This window comes from Carassius auratus, linkage group LG28B, assembly GCF_003368295.1.
Source record: "Carassius auratus strain Wakin linkage group LG28B, ASM336829v1, whole genome shotgun sequence".
In the NCBI taxonomy this organism is placed as follows: Eukaryota; Metazoa; Chordata; class Actinopteri; order Cypriniformes; family Cyprinidae; genus Carassius; species Carassius auratus.
In genome coordinates, this window is record NC_039293.1 from 9,030,366 (window position 1) to 9,047,986 (window position 17,621).

Consider the following 17,621-nt stretch of genomic DNA (forward strand, 5'->3'; position numbering starts at 1 on the left):
TTATTAACAGGATATTGAGTGAAAACGAGCATTTCACCCCCCCCCCCCCCTTAAGCATTTTTGGGCTAGTTGTTTGGGCCCGGCTCATATAGCAGTCCATTTTATGGAGTTCATAAAGTGGGGAGGTCACTATATTTTGATATTTGGCTTATTTACAAGATTTATCAGTTTATTATGGGCTTGTTCTTGTTTGGTTTTTATTTTTAATTGCTAGATCTGCCAACACAAATGAATCAAAAACATTTCTTGTTCACACATACAACTCTGATATGTCATTATTAATAACTAGTTGTTCAGTTTGATTCATTAAGAACTGCAGTATTTAGAAATACATTTTTCTGTATTTGATTTGATTGTAGCATGCGTAAATGATTGAAATCAGTTTATACAGAACAGGATTAGCCCTAAGAGGCGAACTGATTTGAATGTGTTTTTTAGGCTAATTAAAAAATACATGCCTCAACCAAAATTTTTCCAGAACCCCAAAAATGTGCCTATGCATAAAATTTGTGAGACAAATTAACTGCTTATGTATGAGAAATGGGTTCGAGTTGGCTTATGTTGTGTCCTAATTCCCTCCGCATCGTTTCCTATAATCTTTCATCAGTAGCTGCTAAAACAAATGAGAAAGAATCCAAAACTTAATTACATAGTGTAGCCAAGAGTGAGGCTTTGTTCATAATTAGTCGCCATTGTTTGTTTAATGACCGTGGGAGTTGCTCTGCTATGTGAGATTTCCGTCAACTATGCGGACAGAGCCAAGAGTATGTAGTTTCCACAACTCAGCATAAAAGTACACCAAAAAATCTTGAGTAAGCATAACCCTGACTTTATCGCTTATGCCTGGTACCTCATATTTACTGTCCAGAGAGATGCATTATTAGCCGGTCAACCTGTTCTCCAGTTCTGCACCCTAATCAGACATCATGTCTGAGAGTCTACAGCGCATGTGAACTTGAAGGGTAGAGGGGAGACAGTGAGCAGGTGCATCTGATGTCTCAAGTGCAGTGTTTTGAAAAGTATTTGTCTTAGATGATCATAAGTCACCGACAGGCGATGGGATGCGATCAGAGCCACCTGGAGCCTGGCAGAAACGAGCCGTCGCTGCCATATAAACAACTTAGACTGTCTATGACTGCAGATCATTTTGATTTTGATACCGATCCACCGTTCGCTGGGCTCAGGTGTGTGTGGCAGCAGCCATATTCCCACGGGTCAGACCGGATGCCTGGTGATGCAATTATGATGGGAGTTTGTCATGGTGATGTGCTTGCCGTCTTAAAAACGGTAATATTTACATTGCCTTGTGATGTTTCAGTGAAAATAATGAGACATAAGTATTGGATTTTATTATTTGTCCTTTACATATTAAACGTCAGTGCATAGTTTGTCCTGCGCTGTTGGTGCTACAGACATTAATGAACCCAAATGAAGAAGAAAATATACTTTCTTAGCAGTGAAAACTTAATTTTTGCTTGGGAGGTGAAAAAAGAAAAACTGGCAAAAAATAAAATTTTTTAATTGAATTTAAATGAAATTAAATATTTTAAAATGAAATGATATTAAAATATTATTTAGAAATAAATGAAAATAAATAAAATATTATTACTTTATGACATTTTCACCTGGTGTTATGAATAAAACAATTTAATTTATTTAATTATTAAATTTTATTGTTCATTATGTAAGATTTTTATGCTCATCGAGGCTGCATTTATATGATCAAAAGTACAGTAAAAACAGTAATATTATAAATTATTATTTCAATTTCAAATAACTTTTTTTTTCTATTTAGGAAGTTTAAGTTATTTAATTTTTTTCCAATTTTCCAATATAATCTTCGTGTCCTTACCCTTCAGAAATCATATATGCTGACTTGCTGCTTAAGAAAGATTCATTATTTTTAAACATTACAATTAAAAATACATTTGAGCTGCTTGATACTTTTGTTGAAATTGGGATTTTTTTCCGTTGATGAATAAAAAGTTCAAAAGAACATAATAGATTTAACACAAATAGCCTACATTTCTTTACTTTCAGTTTTGATCAGTTTATTGGGTCCTTGCTAAAAACATTTTTACTGACCCTGAACTTTCAAACTATATTTTATTTATTACTTTTTTTTTTTCAACATGAATCAGTGCTGGAAAGAAATTCTTTCCATGTCTCTGTAAATATCATACATGATATCATTCATCAGCTTCATTCTGCTTAAGTAGGTCCATTGGATTCATTATCCCGCAGTCCTGATGGTGACAGATTCTGTTTTTTTGAGAGAAGATGACAGCAACACACTGTAATGAATGGAGCAAATCACTGCAAAGCCATTAGAGCGGCAGACCTGCTCTGGCCCGTGGGAAGCCCACGTGTTTGACCCTGCTCACCGTCATTTATTTCCACTATCCTTCGGCTCAGGTCTCGCTGAAGACACTGATATCTGGCCCTTCATCTCTGCAGAAGGAATTGAAGTGGGTGTTGCTGCTCGGATCTGAGCGGATGATGGATTTGCTGTGAAATGCGTTGGACTGTAGGTTATGCTGAGGTTATGTTGTTTGTGGGCTGTGTGCATGTATGGATACTAGTGGAGCAGATTTTGCATTGAAAAACCTTGCCCAAGCATGCTGTTTGCATTCAGAGCTAAATTTTTTCATTCTGATATAAGAATTATATAAACCTTACAAATATTTAGGTCAATACAAAAAATAAAAATAAATTAATACTTTTGAATCCAGTGAAATGAATTCAGCAAGGATGCATTAAATGGATCAAAAGTGACAGTAAAGAAGTTTATAATCTTCCAACAGGAGCTCTATATATATGTCCTGGTGTTTTTTCTCAAGCTCTTTGTGTTGTCAGAGCTGGCCGAAAGTCTAAATGTCAATGTCAACTGTACACACGACTGCTTTTCCCCACATCGGGTCCTGTGTGGGATCCACAAAGCAACCATGCATTGATCCCTCGGGGGAACGTGTCTGCCGTGGCTGTGGACCAGTTGGTTTTATCTGAAGCGTCTGAGGGAATGTGGGTGTGTTAAATACAGTCAGCTTTCTGTTAAGAGTTACTTAGCTCATCAACACTCTCATCCCATATCGATCCTTCCCAGATTCAGCATGCGTGAAGACACACGCTCACCCTGCTCTTCAGCGGCTCCGCGCTGCTGCTAATACCTCGTTAGCGCGCTCTGTGGGGAGGTCGCGTGATAGATGGCGGTGTGAATGAAAAATGAGATGCTATGAAGGGAAAGCGGTCCTTCTGAAACAAGCATGAAGCCGCGCAGATGTGTGGGACTCATTATAGAAACACCTGCAAAAAACGGCACACGGAAAAGACATGAAACGAAAGTGAGATTTCTAACAGATACTTGAGACTTCAGGTGAAATGTGCCATTTTTGGATGTGAAAGAACTGGCACTTTTCAGCATTTCAGTATATATGTATTCATTATGAATCAGACATGCCAGAAAGAGACAGTTCTTGCTATAATGAGTCAGTGAGCTGTTGATTTTGAGAATTAATTAGACTATTAAGTCCAATTTGTGAACAAATTGTTCAGTTTAAAGCTGCGGTAGGGAACTTTTGACGCTCTAGTGGTTAATAAACAGAACTGGTTGCGTCTTGCGGAAGAACATCGTAGCCGGAACTACTTCTCTCTGTTTATGTCTATGAAGAATCACAAAGGTACTGTGTTACTCCGCCGCGGTATCCCCGAAGCAATCTAAAATAGTCCGAATATAAACACTTATTATAGGTGCACCCTAGTGATTCAGGACAAGCTAAAAACATGGTTTGGAAAATGGATTCATGGTGTACTCGCTTATTATATAAATTCTTCTACATTTTGAACACAAACAAAGTTACGGACCGCAGCTCTGATTATTTTTTACCGGGAGCGATGTATTTCTGCAAATGGCAATAGGACCACTGGGAGGAGCCAGAGGAGATTTATTTTTTTCACAGATTATATGTCTCATATTCTACTGTCAGGACATAATGACAGGTTTAATAAACATGTAAAAAATATTTTTTTACTAAAGTTCCCTACAGCACATTTAAGTCATGTATGAATCATTTTGTTTGCACCAGTAATTGAAAAGGTTTGTGAAATTGGGAATGAATCATTTTGTGAACTATTTCAACCAATGAATTTACATGTTTCAATTCATAAATGAATTGTTCAGTGATTAATTCGTTAATAAATAATTTTGTGAACCAGTTCAACCAATTAACTGAACAGGTCCAATCAGTAAACAAATTGTTCACCAGTAAATCTAATTTGAAAGTGAACCATTTTGTGAACTGGTACAATTGATAATTTGAAATGGTATTATCCGCAAACATGTGATTATGTCTGATTAATGAATGAATCATTTCGTGAACCAGTTCTAAATCTGGTTCATATAAGGAACTAAATCATATAAAGAAATTGTTCATTCAAATTTGTAAATGAATCCGTTAGTGCACCAGTTCAGCTGATTTGAAGAGGTAAAAAAAATGGTTCAGTCTTATACATGAATAAATCGTTCTGTGAACCAGATTCACTGATTCATTGAAAAGGTCATATTCATAAACAAATTTGTTTAGTAGGATTAAGAAATTAAGCATGTTGTGAATTGGTAAAAAAGGTTTAATTCATAAAAAAATCAAATAAAAGTTAATTGTAATATATAAATGAATCACTTAAACATATAAATGAAAAGATCCAGTTCATCAAAATAATGATTTAGTCTTATTCATGAATGAATGATTTTGTGAACCAGTTCAACTGATTAATTAAAATGATCCATTTTATAAACAACTGATTCATTCTAATTTGTGAATATATCATTTGGTGAACAGGTTCAAGTGATTCATTGAAAATGTTCAATTCATAAACAGATTGTTAAAAACTACAAACAGTTCACTGAAAACATCCAGGTCACAAGAATGATTCGGCATTCATGATTCATGAATCAGGCATTGTTTAAGCATTAAGTTTAAATTAAATTAATGCATATAGCAGACACTTTTATCCAAAGCAACTTACAGTGCATTCAGGCTATCAATTTTTACATATCATGTGTTCCCGGGGAATCAAACTCCCAACCTTGCGCTTGATAGTGCAGTGCTCTACCAATTGAGCTACAGGAACACTAAGTCTTACTAAGTTAATGCTCATACTAAAGGCTAGTGATCTGAACAAACCACTAACACTTATTAATCTGCATCATGTATCTCATTTGTGCAACATGAATGATACTGTTTTCAGCTAGCAACCACATAGCAATGCCCTGGCAAACAACAGCACCATCATAGCATCCTGATGGCGTCTCGGCTCACATTTCTTTAAGAAAATGTAAATTCTAGTTACGTTTGCATTGACATTTAAATTCAGGAGTGATGCAGAAGTGAGAAAAATCACATTCGTTTTATGTAAACTTGCAGCTAAGGAGGCAGAAGCGAGCGAGCTTGAAAGATGAGCGTATTATGGGCTGTGGCCTCTTGTGTCTGATGGAGGTTAAACCTCTCTGGCTCTCCTCCAGAGCGCTTCTGATGTCTGCTCACACATTCAGGGGAATTTCTCAAGGATTTCCCATAGTTCAGACGAGCGCTTCTCTCCGTTTGTGTGCTGAAATGCATAAACACAGCCGTACTTGCCTGAGCGTGGTGCACATTGTCAGGCTGTCTCCACTCTTGCTGCTGGATTTAGTCCGAGGTCTCATTTGCTTTGGCATGCTGTGTAATTTACACATGCTTCTTGTGAATTCCTTCCTATTGTCGTCTTATCTCTCAGTCTCTCGGCTTTCAAACAAATAGCAGTTATTTTCCTGTCATATCTGCCCGTTTTTGTGTGCATCTGCGTGGTTAACCTCTTTCTAAATGGATTTATACACTACATCACTGTTGAACTCTTCATTCTGATTGGTTGATAGACGTTCTGAGGTGCTACCAATAGAGAATGCACACCTTGACTGTGAGTGTGAACCAGGATTTAGGCCTGTTTTTTTTTCTAAACCTTTATAGTTGTAAATGCATTGTGATTAGTATTGTCTTCTTTGCATATATTTAGTCATTTATAGTCACTTTTATGTTGCACAGTTGCTTTAGGGCAGCGGGGGTATGAAGTATACTTCCAGGTTTATTATATAGCTTATTTCTGAACTAGTAACAGCTGTTTGTTTTAAGCAAAATGCTTTATCAGTTTCATAAGAAAGAGCTTTTCTGGAAAGGAGGTGAGATAAATGCATAAAACTGTTTTAGAGAAAAGCTTGTGTAGCATTTGTTTGCCAGTGTGGTGTGATATTTAGTTACTTATTTATTCATCAATGGCTTATTTGTTTTTTTTATTTGCTTTTATTTATTTATCAGATTTTTGTCTACTTATTTTTATTTATTTGCTTATTTGTTTTATTTATTAATTTACTTATTTTTAGTTTTGTGCTTATTTGTTATTTATTTGCTTTTATATATTTAGTGTGCATTTATTTTGCATTTATTTACTTATGTTTGTTTGCATTTATATACTTTCATTTATTTATTTGCATTTATTTGTATAGTTTATTTATTAATTTGCATTTTTATTGTTTGTTTTTTGTTCATTCATTTGCATTCATTTATTTATTTATTTATTTTAATCTAATACAATGATAAATGCAAATCTAATGAAATGTAAAGAAATACTGTTTGGGGCCACTATTTAACATCATTTTTCGAGCAGTGTGTCAATGGGGGCTTGCATGCTCAGATGTCAGATTATAGAATGAATATAGTTTCATTTAATATAATGCATCCACCGGTGTCACCTTAGCTTGTAGTGCAGACCGAACAATTTTCACAGAGCTCACAACAATCTGTAAAAGAGTTTGTATCCCATATCTACCTTCTGTTGCACACGCATTTTGATTTTTCCTTCCTTATCTCCCAAGAGGCCTTGCTGCTTAACAGCCATGGCCATGCAGGAGAGATAGCCAGAGTAGTGCATTCAAGGACACAGTGTGAGTGTGTTTGCAGTGATGGCTGCGTTTATGAACTGAGCATCAGCAATATTATAGAGCTCCTGCATGTAATCACCTTATGCTCTTTGGAGTCTCAGGAGCAGCAGCCAGATCCCTGATGGAGATCTATAACCATACGGAAACACAGCAAGAGGACTGCAAGAGCTGTTCCTTATCTGATATTACACAGAGAAAAAAGCCTTTTAGTTACAATGACGTGACCAATAATGGCATTTATTATATAAGTAACATCGGTCTGATTAGGCTTGTACTGGAAGTAGGGTGTGTGTGTGTGTGTGTGTGTGTGTGTGTATCAGTATATGCTTTATATTTACTATGCATTTGTTAGAAATTACTTTAAATTGTGGAACCATTTTTGTTACTAAATATCTTCTCATATTGCTAATTAATCATGACCTGAAAATAATAACTGTAGCATTCAGCATTCAACAAACCTATAACCGTAAGTATTAAAGTTTGGGTCATAATTCATGGATGTTGCATTTAATAATTCATCTTGTGCAGTTATTTTTCATGATAATAGCTACATGCTTAAAACCAAACCGAATACATTAGCAGAGCAACACCATCTTGCATCCCTGGGTTTAGTAGCAGAAATCTGTCACTCAGATTAACTTTGTTTTTATTTTTAGAGATTTAAAAATTTTGAAAACATGAAAATACATTTCTTTATTTATTTTCAAATATCACTATATTTGACAGATGACAGCAGAGTGGATTGTTAATGACAGAAGTGGCACATTTATTATCTGAATGGCAAGATTTTTTCTTTAGCCCTTAACATCTGCCTACACTCTCAAGCACCTCAAGTGCGCGTCCAAATAAGGATGTGTTTAATAATTAATAATTAATGTAAAACATTTGTTTTCTACTTATATTTTTGAACTATTCCTGTGATGTAAAACTGGATTTTCAGTGTCATGATCTTTCAGAAATGCTGATTTGCAGCACAAGAAACATTTCTGATTATTATCAGTTGAAAAACGGCTGTGCTGCTTCAAACGTTTGTAGAAAGCATGACGTATTTTGTTTTTCGGGATTCTTTGATAAACGGAATTTTCAGAATAGCAGCGTTTATTCAAAAAAGAATTTAAAAAAGGCAAAAAAAAAATTTTTTTTAATCTTGTGTCCTTCAATATGTTTTCATTTTATTCCGTCTTACCCTGACAATGTATAAATATATAAATAGTTTTATTTCTGAAACTGTCTTTGAAAACCTGAGCTTCTGAAATTATGGCATTTGATGAGTATTTAGATGTTCCTCTATTGTAAATTCATGTTTCCTTCATAGATACTGTGTATTATGTGCAGTGGCATATTCACAATGCAAGTTACAAATGCATGTCTGCAGGAAGGAAGGGTATGGGTGAGTAAATGATGACAACATCTTCATTCTTGGATGAACTATTGCTTCAACACTATTTCCAGCCTGCCCTTTATGAACAAAACATTGCTAGAATACCTGGGAGAGAGAGAGAAGGAGATATTATGCTGAAATCCATTAATAGCTGCCAATTAAATCCACACACAGTGTGAGCAGCTTTTGTTCTGGTGGTTGTGATGATCCCCGACCGAGCGCTGAGGAGCGTGTTCCCGCTGTTTCAGCCCAAAATCTTCCTCCGTTCTCATGAGAGAGTGGACGAAACCTCTGCTGAGTCACAGCAACATCTGCAGATGGGCTAATATCCACTTGGCCTCCTCCTGAGAGCGCCACTGTCTCTAAATATAAGCATTTGTTTCAACTGACTCACACACTTTCTGTTCGCTGAGAGCAGCTTCAGCAACATAATGCCATGTGTGAAGCATCTGCTAATATAAATTATTAAAAAACAGACCTTTGTTTGAAAAGGTCACACTACTCTGCTGGAAAGACCATCTTTGCATGAATTTCCTTGCTGGTCTAGGCTAGTTTTTGCTGGTTGGTGCTAGTTCAGCACTGGAAAATAACATACTCTAGATGTGCTGCTTACACTGAAAAAAGAAATTCAGTGGGACCTGTTGCCACAACTTAAAGGTGCACTATATTATATTGATAGCTAGTGGTTGAAATGGGTACTTCATTCAAAATACTGTCAAAATATTAGAGAGAGTTGTTTCTCCCGCCCTTCGTTTTCAGACTCAATGCTTACACAGGTTGCCAGATTGAACAGCAATGAGTGCTCTGCTCATAAAGTTTTTAGATGGATGCCGAGGCTTTTTAGGTCAAGTAGAATCTGTGATCTCTGATCCAGTTTGTCTGCTTGCTTCTATGGTTGCAATACGCTGCATTTGGCAACCCAGAGTGGGGGTAGAAATACTATTGGGTAAACTGTTAGTAGGCGGAGTCACAGACCGAAACAAAAACAGACATTCCGACACAGAGCACACATTTCAAAGTAGAATAATCAGAGAAACAAGTGTGTGAACTTTGTAAGTTTATTAAATGTCTATTTTTATGCTTTAGTACAGTCAGAAGTGTGGCCTCTATTAAATGCATGGTTGCAAGTTACAATTCAAATGTGCTGATGATTTATACTAGTGCTGTCAAATGATTAATCGCGATTAATCGCATCCAAAATAAAGGTTTTTGATTGCATACTGTATGTGTGTGAACTGTACATATTTATTTTATATATACATGCACACACATAGTATATTTTGAACATTTTACATGTATTTATATTCATATAATTTATATTATATATAAATATATGTAATAAACAATATTTATTCTTAGATATATACTCACATGTGTGCATTTATATATACATAGCAAATATACACAGTACACACATATATTATGTAAATAAAATACTTTTATTTTGAATGCAATTAATCGTTTGACAGCACTAATTTATATCTTTTAAGTTGTAAACATTATTTTGATGAGTTCTGTTAACATAATAATGTTGATCATTACAACAAATTATTGTAATTTTAACAGAAGTTTCTGTGTTAATACATTTTTGGTAAAATAAAATAAGTTTTTGATACTCATTATCTTGATACTTGATCTGCATGGCAATTAAGTTACATGTTGCATGCACTATGCATGCTGTGCCTCACAACTAAATTGACTTTGGACTTTCTGGTTTTCTAAGCCTACTAAAAAAAAATAATGTTTCATTTGAAGTTGTCATAACTCAAAAAGACTGATGCCAACTGTTATTTATGTGGAGCCAAAACATTATTTAGAGTGCAGCTAAACTCACAGAAGGTTGTTTGTCAGTGTGGTTCAGCTAGTAAAAGGTTTGGTTCACTTAGAAATTACAAATTTGTCATCTTTTACTCACTTGTATGACTTTTTATATCATTTTGCATTCTGAATTAAATAAGGGTCAGTAAATGATAACACATTTTAATTTAGGGTGAACTGCCCCTTTAAGAGCCTCGCTTATCCACGTGCTGCTGATGTTTCAGCATCTTAAGAAACTCACATCAAGTCCTGTGATGTTCATGCTCATTGTTTCCAAGGTTAGGAAGCACATGGAAAATTGTTCATTGGTTTTGACAGACTGCTGGATAAACCAATTTTTATTTATGAAACAGACCTTAGTTTAACCTACATTGTAAAATAATCATTTTCTCACTTAGCATTTATTTCTTGTTTTCCATTACAAATATCCCAAAATTCTTAAATCAAGATACTGACTTAAGATATTAAGTCTTGTTTCCTAAAAAAAAAGTATCACAATTAAGTGAGTTTATGCTTGAATCAAAACACGGTGTCCGTGGGATAAGAAAAATACTGCAGTTTTCACTTTGAACTATTTATTATTATTACATTGTAGACATTTTATTATTTTGGACACTAATTTTGATGCAGTTTTCAGAAACCAAGACTTCACATCTAATAAACCTAATAGTCAATTTGCTTCTCTTGTTTAAAGAATGCTTTGGAAAACAAGATAAAAATACTGAATAGGAAAATCATTATTTGCAGTGTACACCATGCAGTGAAGTATAAAGCATTCCACTTTGTATTGAGAAATAATGTCCCTGTTCAAAATTCCCATCTTGCTCTTTTGTGGTTTGCTGGCAGAATATGGATCCATCCATCATATTACGCTCTGATTATAGCAAACTTCAGGGATCAACAATCTCATTTTTCTTCTGGCTCGCTCCGTTAATAGCTCTCATTTCTGTCCCCCTGTCTCTTTGGTATAGATGCTTGCATAGGGACGGATCAGCATTATTATTGCTCATGCTTAGAGTAAAGTGGTTTAAAAAATGCTGTAGCTCAGTTTGTGCATCATCCTGCAGTGTTTGGGCTCCAGACATGAATGATTCCTCGGCTCATGTGTGGAACAGGAATGCTGTTCATTTGTAAGGTGTGAAAGTGTATTTAATAAAGCAGCCGTGTGCCCGGGTCACTCTTTCAACACTCTCCAATCCGCTCGCTGATCCAACTGTTGGCACTGCCACCGTGGCACATGTGCCCACCTGCCAGCCTGGCTCACCTGTCCCAGCACTCAGCCTGCATCTAAAACAAACCCAACAGACCAGGACCGTGTTACTCAGAGCTGAAGCACAAATACATGCACAATTCTAATTCAGTTCCTCACTAGATTTCAAACTGAACTTGAATTGTGTTAGCAAATGTGAAGCAGAAAGTGAGTTTTATTCAGTATGAATTGCCATTAATAACATGGTGTACACCTAGGCTCCATCCTGGGTCCTCTTTTGTTTGCATTTTATATGCTTCCAATTGGTATATTTTATTTGATACACACACACACACACACACACACATATATATATATATATATTATAGATTATATTATAGATTATATCAATATTTATATTTTACATTCTCTAGTGTGGTGGAGCATTTGTGTTGTATTGCAAAATGTTAATGTAAATTGTTTTGAAAGTGCTTAGATTAGAGAAATGTGTCTAATGAGCTGAAAATTAATGCATTTGTCCGCATACAAAAAGCATAATTAGTCTGTGAGCATGATGTATGAATATAGTAATGTTTTTTAGCAAAACATAAAAAAGAATGCTTTGTGTGATTATGCAATACAGTAAATTCCTTTTATTCCCCCGAGTTGAGCATCCTGCATGCTGTAGCTCAGTTGAGTGTAAAACACCACTGGTGAAGGGATCCAGTGGTAAATTCTGCAGCTTGTGCTCAGTGTCTGGTCAACAACAGCCTGTTGCTGTCCTCATCTCATCTCTCCAGACGGCCGGCTCAAGCGTGGGAGTCTTTGGTTTTATGGGTTCCTCTCTCAGTCTCATGTCTTTCTGTTCTCATTTCAGTGCACAGGCACTTTGTCCTGTCATGATGTGGCGAGTGTTGTGATTTTAAGTATTTCTGTGCAGTGCGGTTGACACTGAGGAACTCTTGATATTGACCCAACTGGCGCTCCATACGGGACGGGGGTCGGGGTCTTCTATTGTCCTGTGAATATGTCCAGTGAGTGGATGGACAGCACTGGTGTGGAGTGGTACTTTTGTGTGCGATGATGGACTCTTGTGGACAGAGCCGCTGTTGGGTGTTGAATGGAAAAGCAGAGAGTAATGTGGGTGAGCTGATGGGTTATTCATCATGTTGGCCTGTGGGAAGAGAGAGACCTGGCTACTTTACATCCACACTGCAGATTATGAATGTATATACCACAGTTTAATGATGTTTTGTGTTACTTTTTGTCACCTGGGCTGTGCTTGTTTAATTTAAATGTTTTGGGCTTTTTCGCACCGAAAGTGAAATGAACAAGCCTCAGGCTAAAGGAAGTGGACCACTGCTGTATCAACCATCACCAAAGCAATGGACTGCACCTTGATAGGAATAGTTCACCTCATGATGAAAGTGGTCTTTACTTGCTCGTCTTCATGTCAGTCCAAATAACAAAAAATGACGCGGTCTGTACTTCATTCATGCAGATAGTTAAAAAGAGATGCTATAAGTGGAAATATATGTTATGGGAGTTAAAAGCTGCCAAATACAACAGAATATTATATAAAAGAAAATTGTAATGTAAAATAATAAATAAATAAATAAATTGATTAATTAATATATATATATATATATATATATATATATATATATATATATATATATATATATATATATATATATATATATATATATATATATGAAAATTGGTGTGTCTTGATTTCCACAAAAAAATATGAAGCCACATAATTAATTTCAACATTGATAATAATAATAAATGTTTTTTGAGCATATTAAAATGATTTCTGAAAGATCATGTGACACTGAAGACTGGAGAGTTATGCTGCTGAAAATTCAGCTTTGCATCGCAGGAATAAATTACATTCTATAATAAATACAAATAAGAAACTTCTATTTTAAATTGTAATAATATATAACAATATTGCTGTTTTTACTGCATTTTTGAGCAAATAAATGCCGCCATGAAGAGCGTAATACACTTCTTTAAAAACATTAGAAGAATCTTATCAACTCTTATCGTAGATCAACTTAACTTGGCTATTAAAGTCAAATAATAGTTCACATTTTCGATTCACAAATATATCTTTTGTTTCTGCTGCTTTCCAGACATATCAGCAAACAAGTGAACACAGGCTATTAGTGCCATAATGTACAGTAAATGAATAATGCAAATAATGTTTACGAATATATAGTGTCCAATTTAGCTCAGTTCTTTCTTTCTTTCTTTCTTTCTTTCTTTCTTTCTTTCTTTCTTTCTTTCTTTCTTTCTTTCTTTCTTTCTTTCTTTCTTTATTTGAGTCTACATGATGACTGTATACAGGAGCTGTAAAGCTGCAGTGTAGAAATGCTGATGTAGTGAGCCACTTTCCACACAAGTACACAGCATTTATGAAAGTGTAACTCTTCAGGGAAAGCCTAAAAAAGGCCCGTGTTTCAGAACTCTCTGACACACTTCTCTCTCTCTCTCTCTCTGTCCGGAAAAGAAGAGGTTTTTGAATGCAGAGACGTGTGATTGATGGGGCTCAGCCAGGAGTTGCCCCATAATCAATGCGATCGATGGCTCTGTTACTCGTCAGTCAGAGCAGTGCTGTGTTAACCGAGAGACCCAGAGCATCCGTTTGGGATAAACGACGGTGTGTTAGAAGCCTTTGACTGGCCCAGGTATTCATCCTGACATCTCTGAAGGGACGACAGCTGAACGCAGTTGCTCAGGTCAAAGGGACTACTATTTTATTTCTGCAATCTGATGTGTTTGTTGAAACTCAAAGATAAAAGAACAGGGGTTTGTTTTATTCATCTGTAGCTTTGCAGGTGTGAAGTATCCAGTGAATACATTGATTGGAATGGGTAAAGACAATACCTGAATTTAGACCTAAATTGAACATTTATGCAATTGAATTACATAGAAAATTTTAAGACAGTTTTTACATAGACAAACTTAAGGTGATACACACAGTATTTGTCAGTCATACATTGATGATACGGGGAAGATTTCTGCTCTCAAAAATTATTTTCTTTTATTCATCGTATTTTCACATTAAAAAAAAAAATGAGCATAAATCTATTCATTGTTAAAACAATGTTTATGCAAAAAAAAAAAAAAAAAAAAAAAACGTTTATTAGGTTAAAAACGGGAATGTTACAGTAAACTAAAACTAAAACGGTAAAAAAAAAACATTTTTACTTGAAATGAAATAAACATTAACAAAAACAACTTGAAATATAAAAAATGTATAAAAAAAAACCTTTAAAAAAACTAACGCTGAAATAAAAATGTTAGAAAGCTGTAGTCAAATAAAAATAACTAACATTAAAAATAAAATAACATAAAATAAAAAAACAAAAAAAAAGTACACAATGACTGAAACTTCAATTTAAAATGAAAACGGAAAATATAAATTTTCAAATTAACATAACTTAAAATTTACTTAAATTAAATTAAATAATTCAAAATATTAGTAAAACTGTCATGCTACTTAAATGACACTGCTAAAAAGTATGGACATGGTTAAATATAGGCGTGATTTATTTATTTATTGAACTTTCAATGTGCATGATAATGTGCATGATAAGATCATGCATAAAGAAAGTAAATGGGCCAGTTGTGATTTAATGATGGTGAAACACTGAGCTAAATGAGAAATGAGTGAATCTGGAGCACTCACCTGTAGATGTCTGACTGCTCTGTCTGCTTGTTCTCGCTCTCTGCTGTTTGCCTCATTTGTTCCTGCAACCTAAGGCAAAATTTCAGTAGCATTGAAACGATGAATCATAAAACAGTCTCGTCTAATGATAAAAGATGACCAGTGACAGCAGGCAGTGACAGCAGAGTGTGATTCAGAAAACACAGTCTCATCGCTTATTCATTCAGAGCTGTCGCTCCATGTCTTCAGAGTGAATGTTCCTCGCCTTCAATCAGTCGGAGCACAAAAATACTGCATGAGGACAGAAACACTTTTCCACTATAAAGAAATAGTTTACCTAAACTTTTGCATTCAAAATTATATAAAAGTGGTTCAAATTACACACACACGTTATATGGTCCGAGGTTTTTAATTATGTGTCAGTTTTTTGCTGGAGGTGAGGATGTATTGTCTGTTAATGAGGTTGAAGATGGATCTGAGATGTTCCTCGTTCCCATGATTGTCTTTCTCTTCTGCGCTCACGCTCGAGTGACGGAGTGTGAAGAGAGCTGAAGGAGTAAATCTCACGAAGAAACGGCCGGGTCATTCTTCACCACAATATTCAGACGCATATAGAAAATGATTTAATTATTTTAGGCTTTGTTTTGATGGCATAATACAAGATTTATGTATTTTTGGTTTTGGGGTAAAATACGAGCTGTTACGAGCTGGTTCATGAAAATTGCATGTTGTTGTTTTTTTAATACTGTCCTGAATAAGCTATTTCACGTAACAGATGTTTATTCTCTATAAGACAAAATAATAACTGTATTTATAAAAATAGCCCCGTTCATAATGTTTGCATACTCTTGAATCTTATTGTGTGTCGTGTCCTGGAAGAAAATGTTTTTGTGATAGTTCATGAGTTCCTTGTTGGTCCTAAGCAGTTCAACTGTCTGCTGTTCTTCAGAAAAATCCTCCAGTTCCCGCACATTCTTCGGTTTTCCAGCATCTTCTGCATATTTGAACCCTGTCCAACAATGACTGTATTTTAAGATCCATATTTCCAATATGCTCAAGAATGCAACACAATGCATTAAGAGATAAACTGTAAACTTTTTTAATTGTATGATCGGGGGAAATTGTACTCATTGTGTTATCTGGGTAACAAGTATTTATGTAAATTCTTAAGTGCAGTACCAAATGAAAAAAATATATATTTTTAACAAAATAAGAAAAGTGCATGTGAAAAGTGTGAAAATATGAAAAGATGTATCTCAAAATTATACAGTCAATAAACAGACAGACAAAAGAGAGTTAATATGTAAGTAAGGAATGGTAGATCAGTCAGCACTAGCTCTGTATCTAAGCCACTTAAAAAAAAATTCTATGCGGGGGCTATTTTTAGAAAAAGTCAAAGAACAGAAACACACCGAAGATTACTAATGTGTCACCCTTTCACCAAAGCGATCAAAACAAGCAGAGCTGTGAGCAGACTTCCTCTGTCAGGGACACGACATCATGAAGGAGCCACAAAGAAACGCTCGACTCTCTGAATGGGTGACAAGGCCAGAGCTGCAGCGCACACATCTAAAAACACGCATGAGACTCACCTGAAGCCGTCCAGAAGCGTCCAGCAGCGTCCAGCTCGTATTTTACCCCAAAATCAAAACTACATACATAAATCTTGTATTATGCCATCAAAACAAAGCCTAAAATAATCTAAATCATTTTCTATATGCGTCTGAATATTGTGGTGAAGAATGACCCGGCCGTTTCTTCGTGAGATTTACTCCTTCAGCTCTCTTCACACTCCGTCACTCGAGCGTGAGCGCAGAAGAGAAAGACAATCATGGGAACGAGGAACATCTCAGATCCATCTTCAACCTCATTAACAGACAATACAGCCTCACCTCCAGCAAAAAACTGACACATAATTAAAAACCTCGGAGCAGGGATGACAAACGGGTCACATCTCCAGACGAACTCCAAACCGTGAGCCAACAAGACAGTCACTTCACACCCGGCTCAATGAAAGAGCTCAGTCTATGAGCCAGAAACACCAGCGAGTCAGAGGCTTTACTGCATACGACTGACAGCAGGAGCTCTTCATCACAATCACAATTTCTTTAAATGTATTTTTATTTATATTGATTATATATTATTGTTTTTAAGTTTAAAACAACTATTTTTTTTTATATACTGTGTGTGTGTTTGTGTGTGTGTGTGTGTGTGTGTGTGTGTGTGTGTGTGTGTGTGTGTGTGTGTGTGGAACAAAAATAGTTCCAGGATTTTACAGTTGATCCTGAGTGTTTGTTTATTCTCAGTTTCCCGGATCAGATATCTGTCTGAACGGCACTGTCAGGGTGATGTTTACAGTGGAGTAGGGTTGAATCGATACCAGCTCTGTTAGATCAGTATTAATACTTAATCGATTCCTTAAGCTCTTAGATCTATGTGCAGAATCATGGTTTCAAATATGAATTTTTTTTTTTTTTTTTAGGAATCATAATTTTTTATTACAGTATGTATGTGTGTCAAGTCAAGTCACCTTTATTTATATAGCTCTTTTAATAATACAGATTGTGACAAAGCAACTGAACAGTGA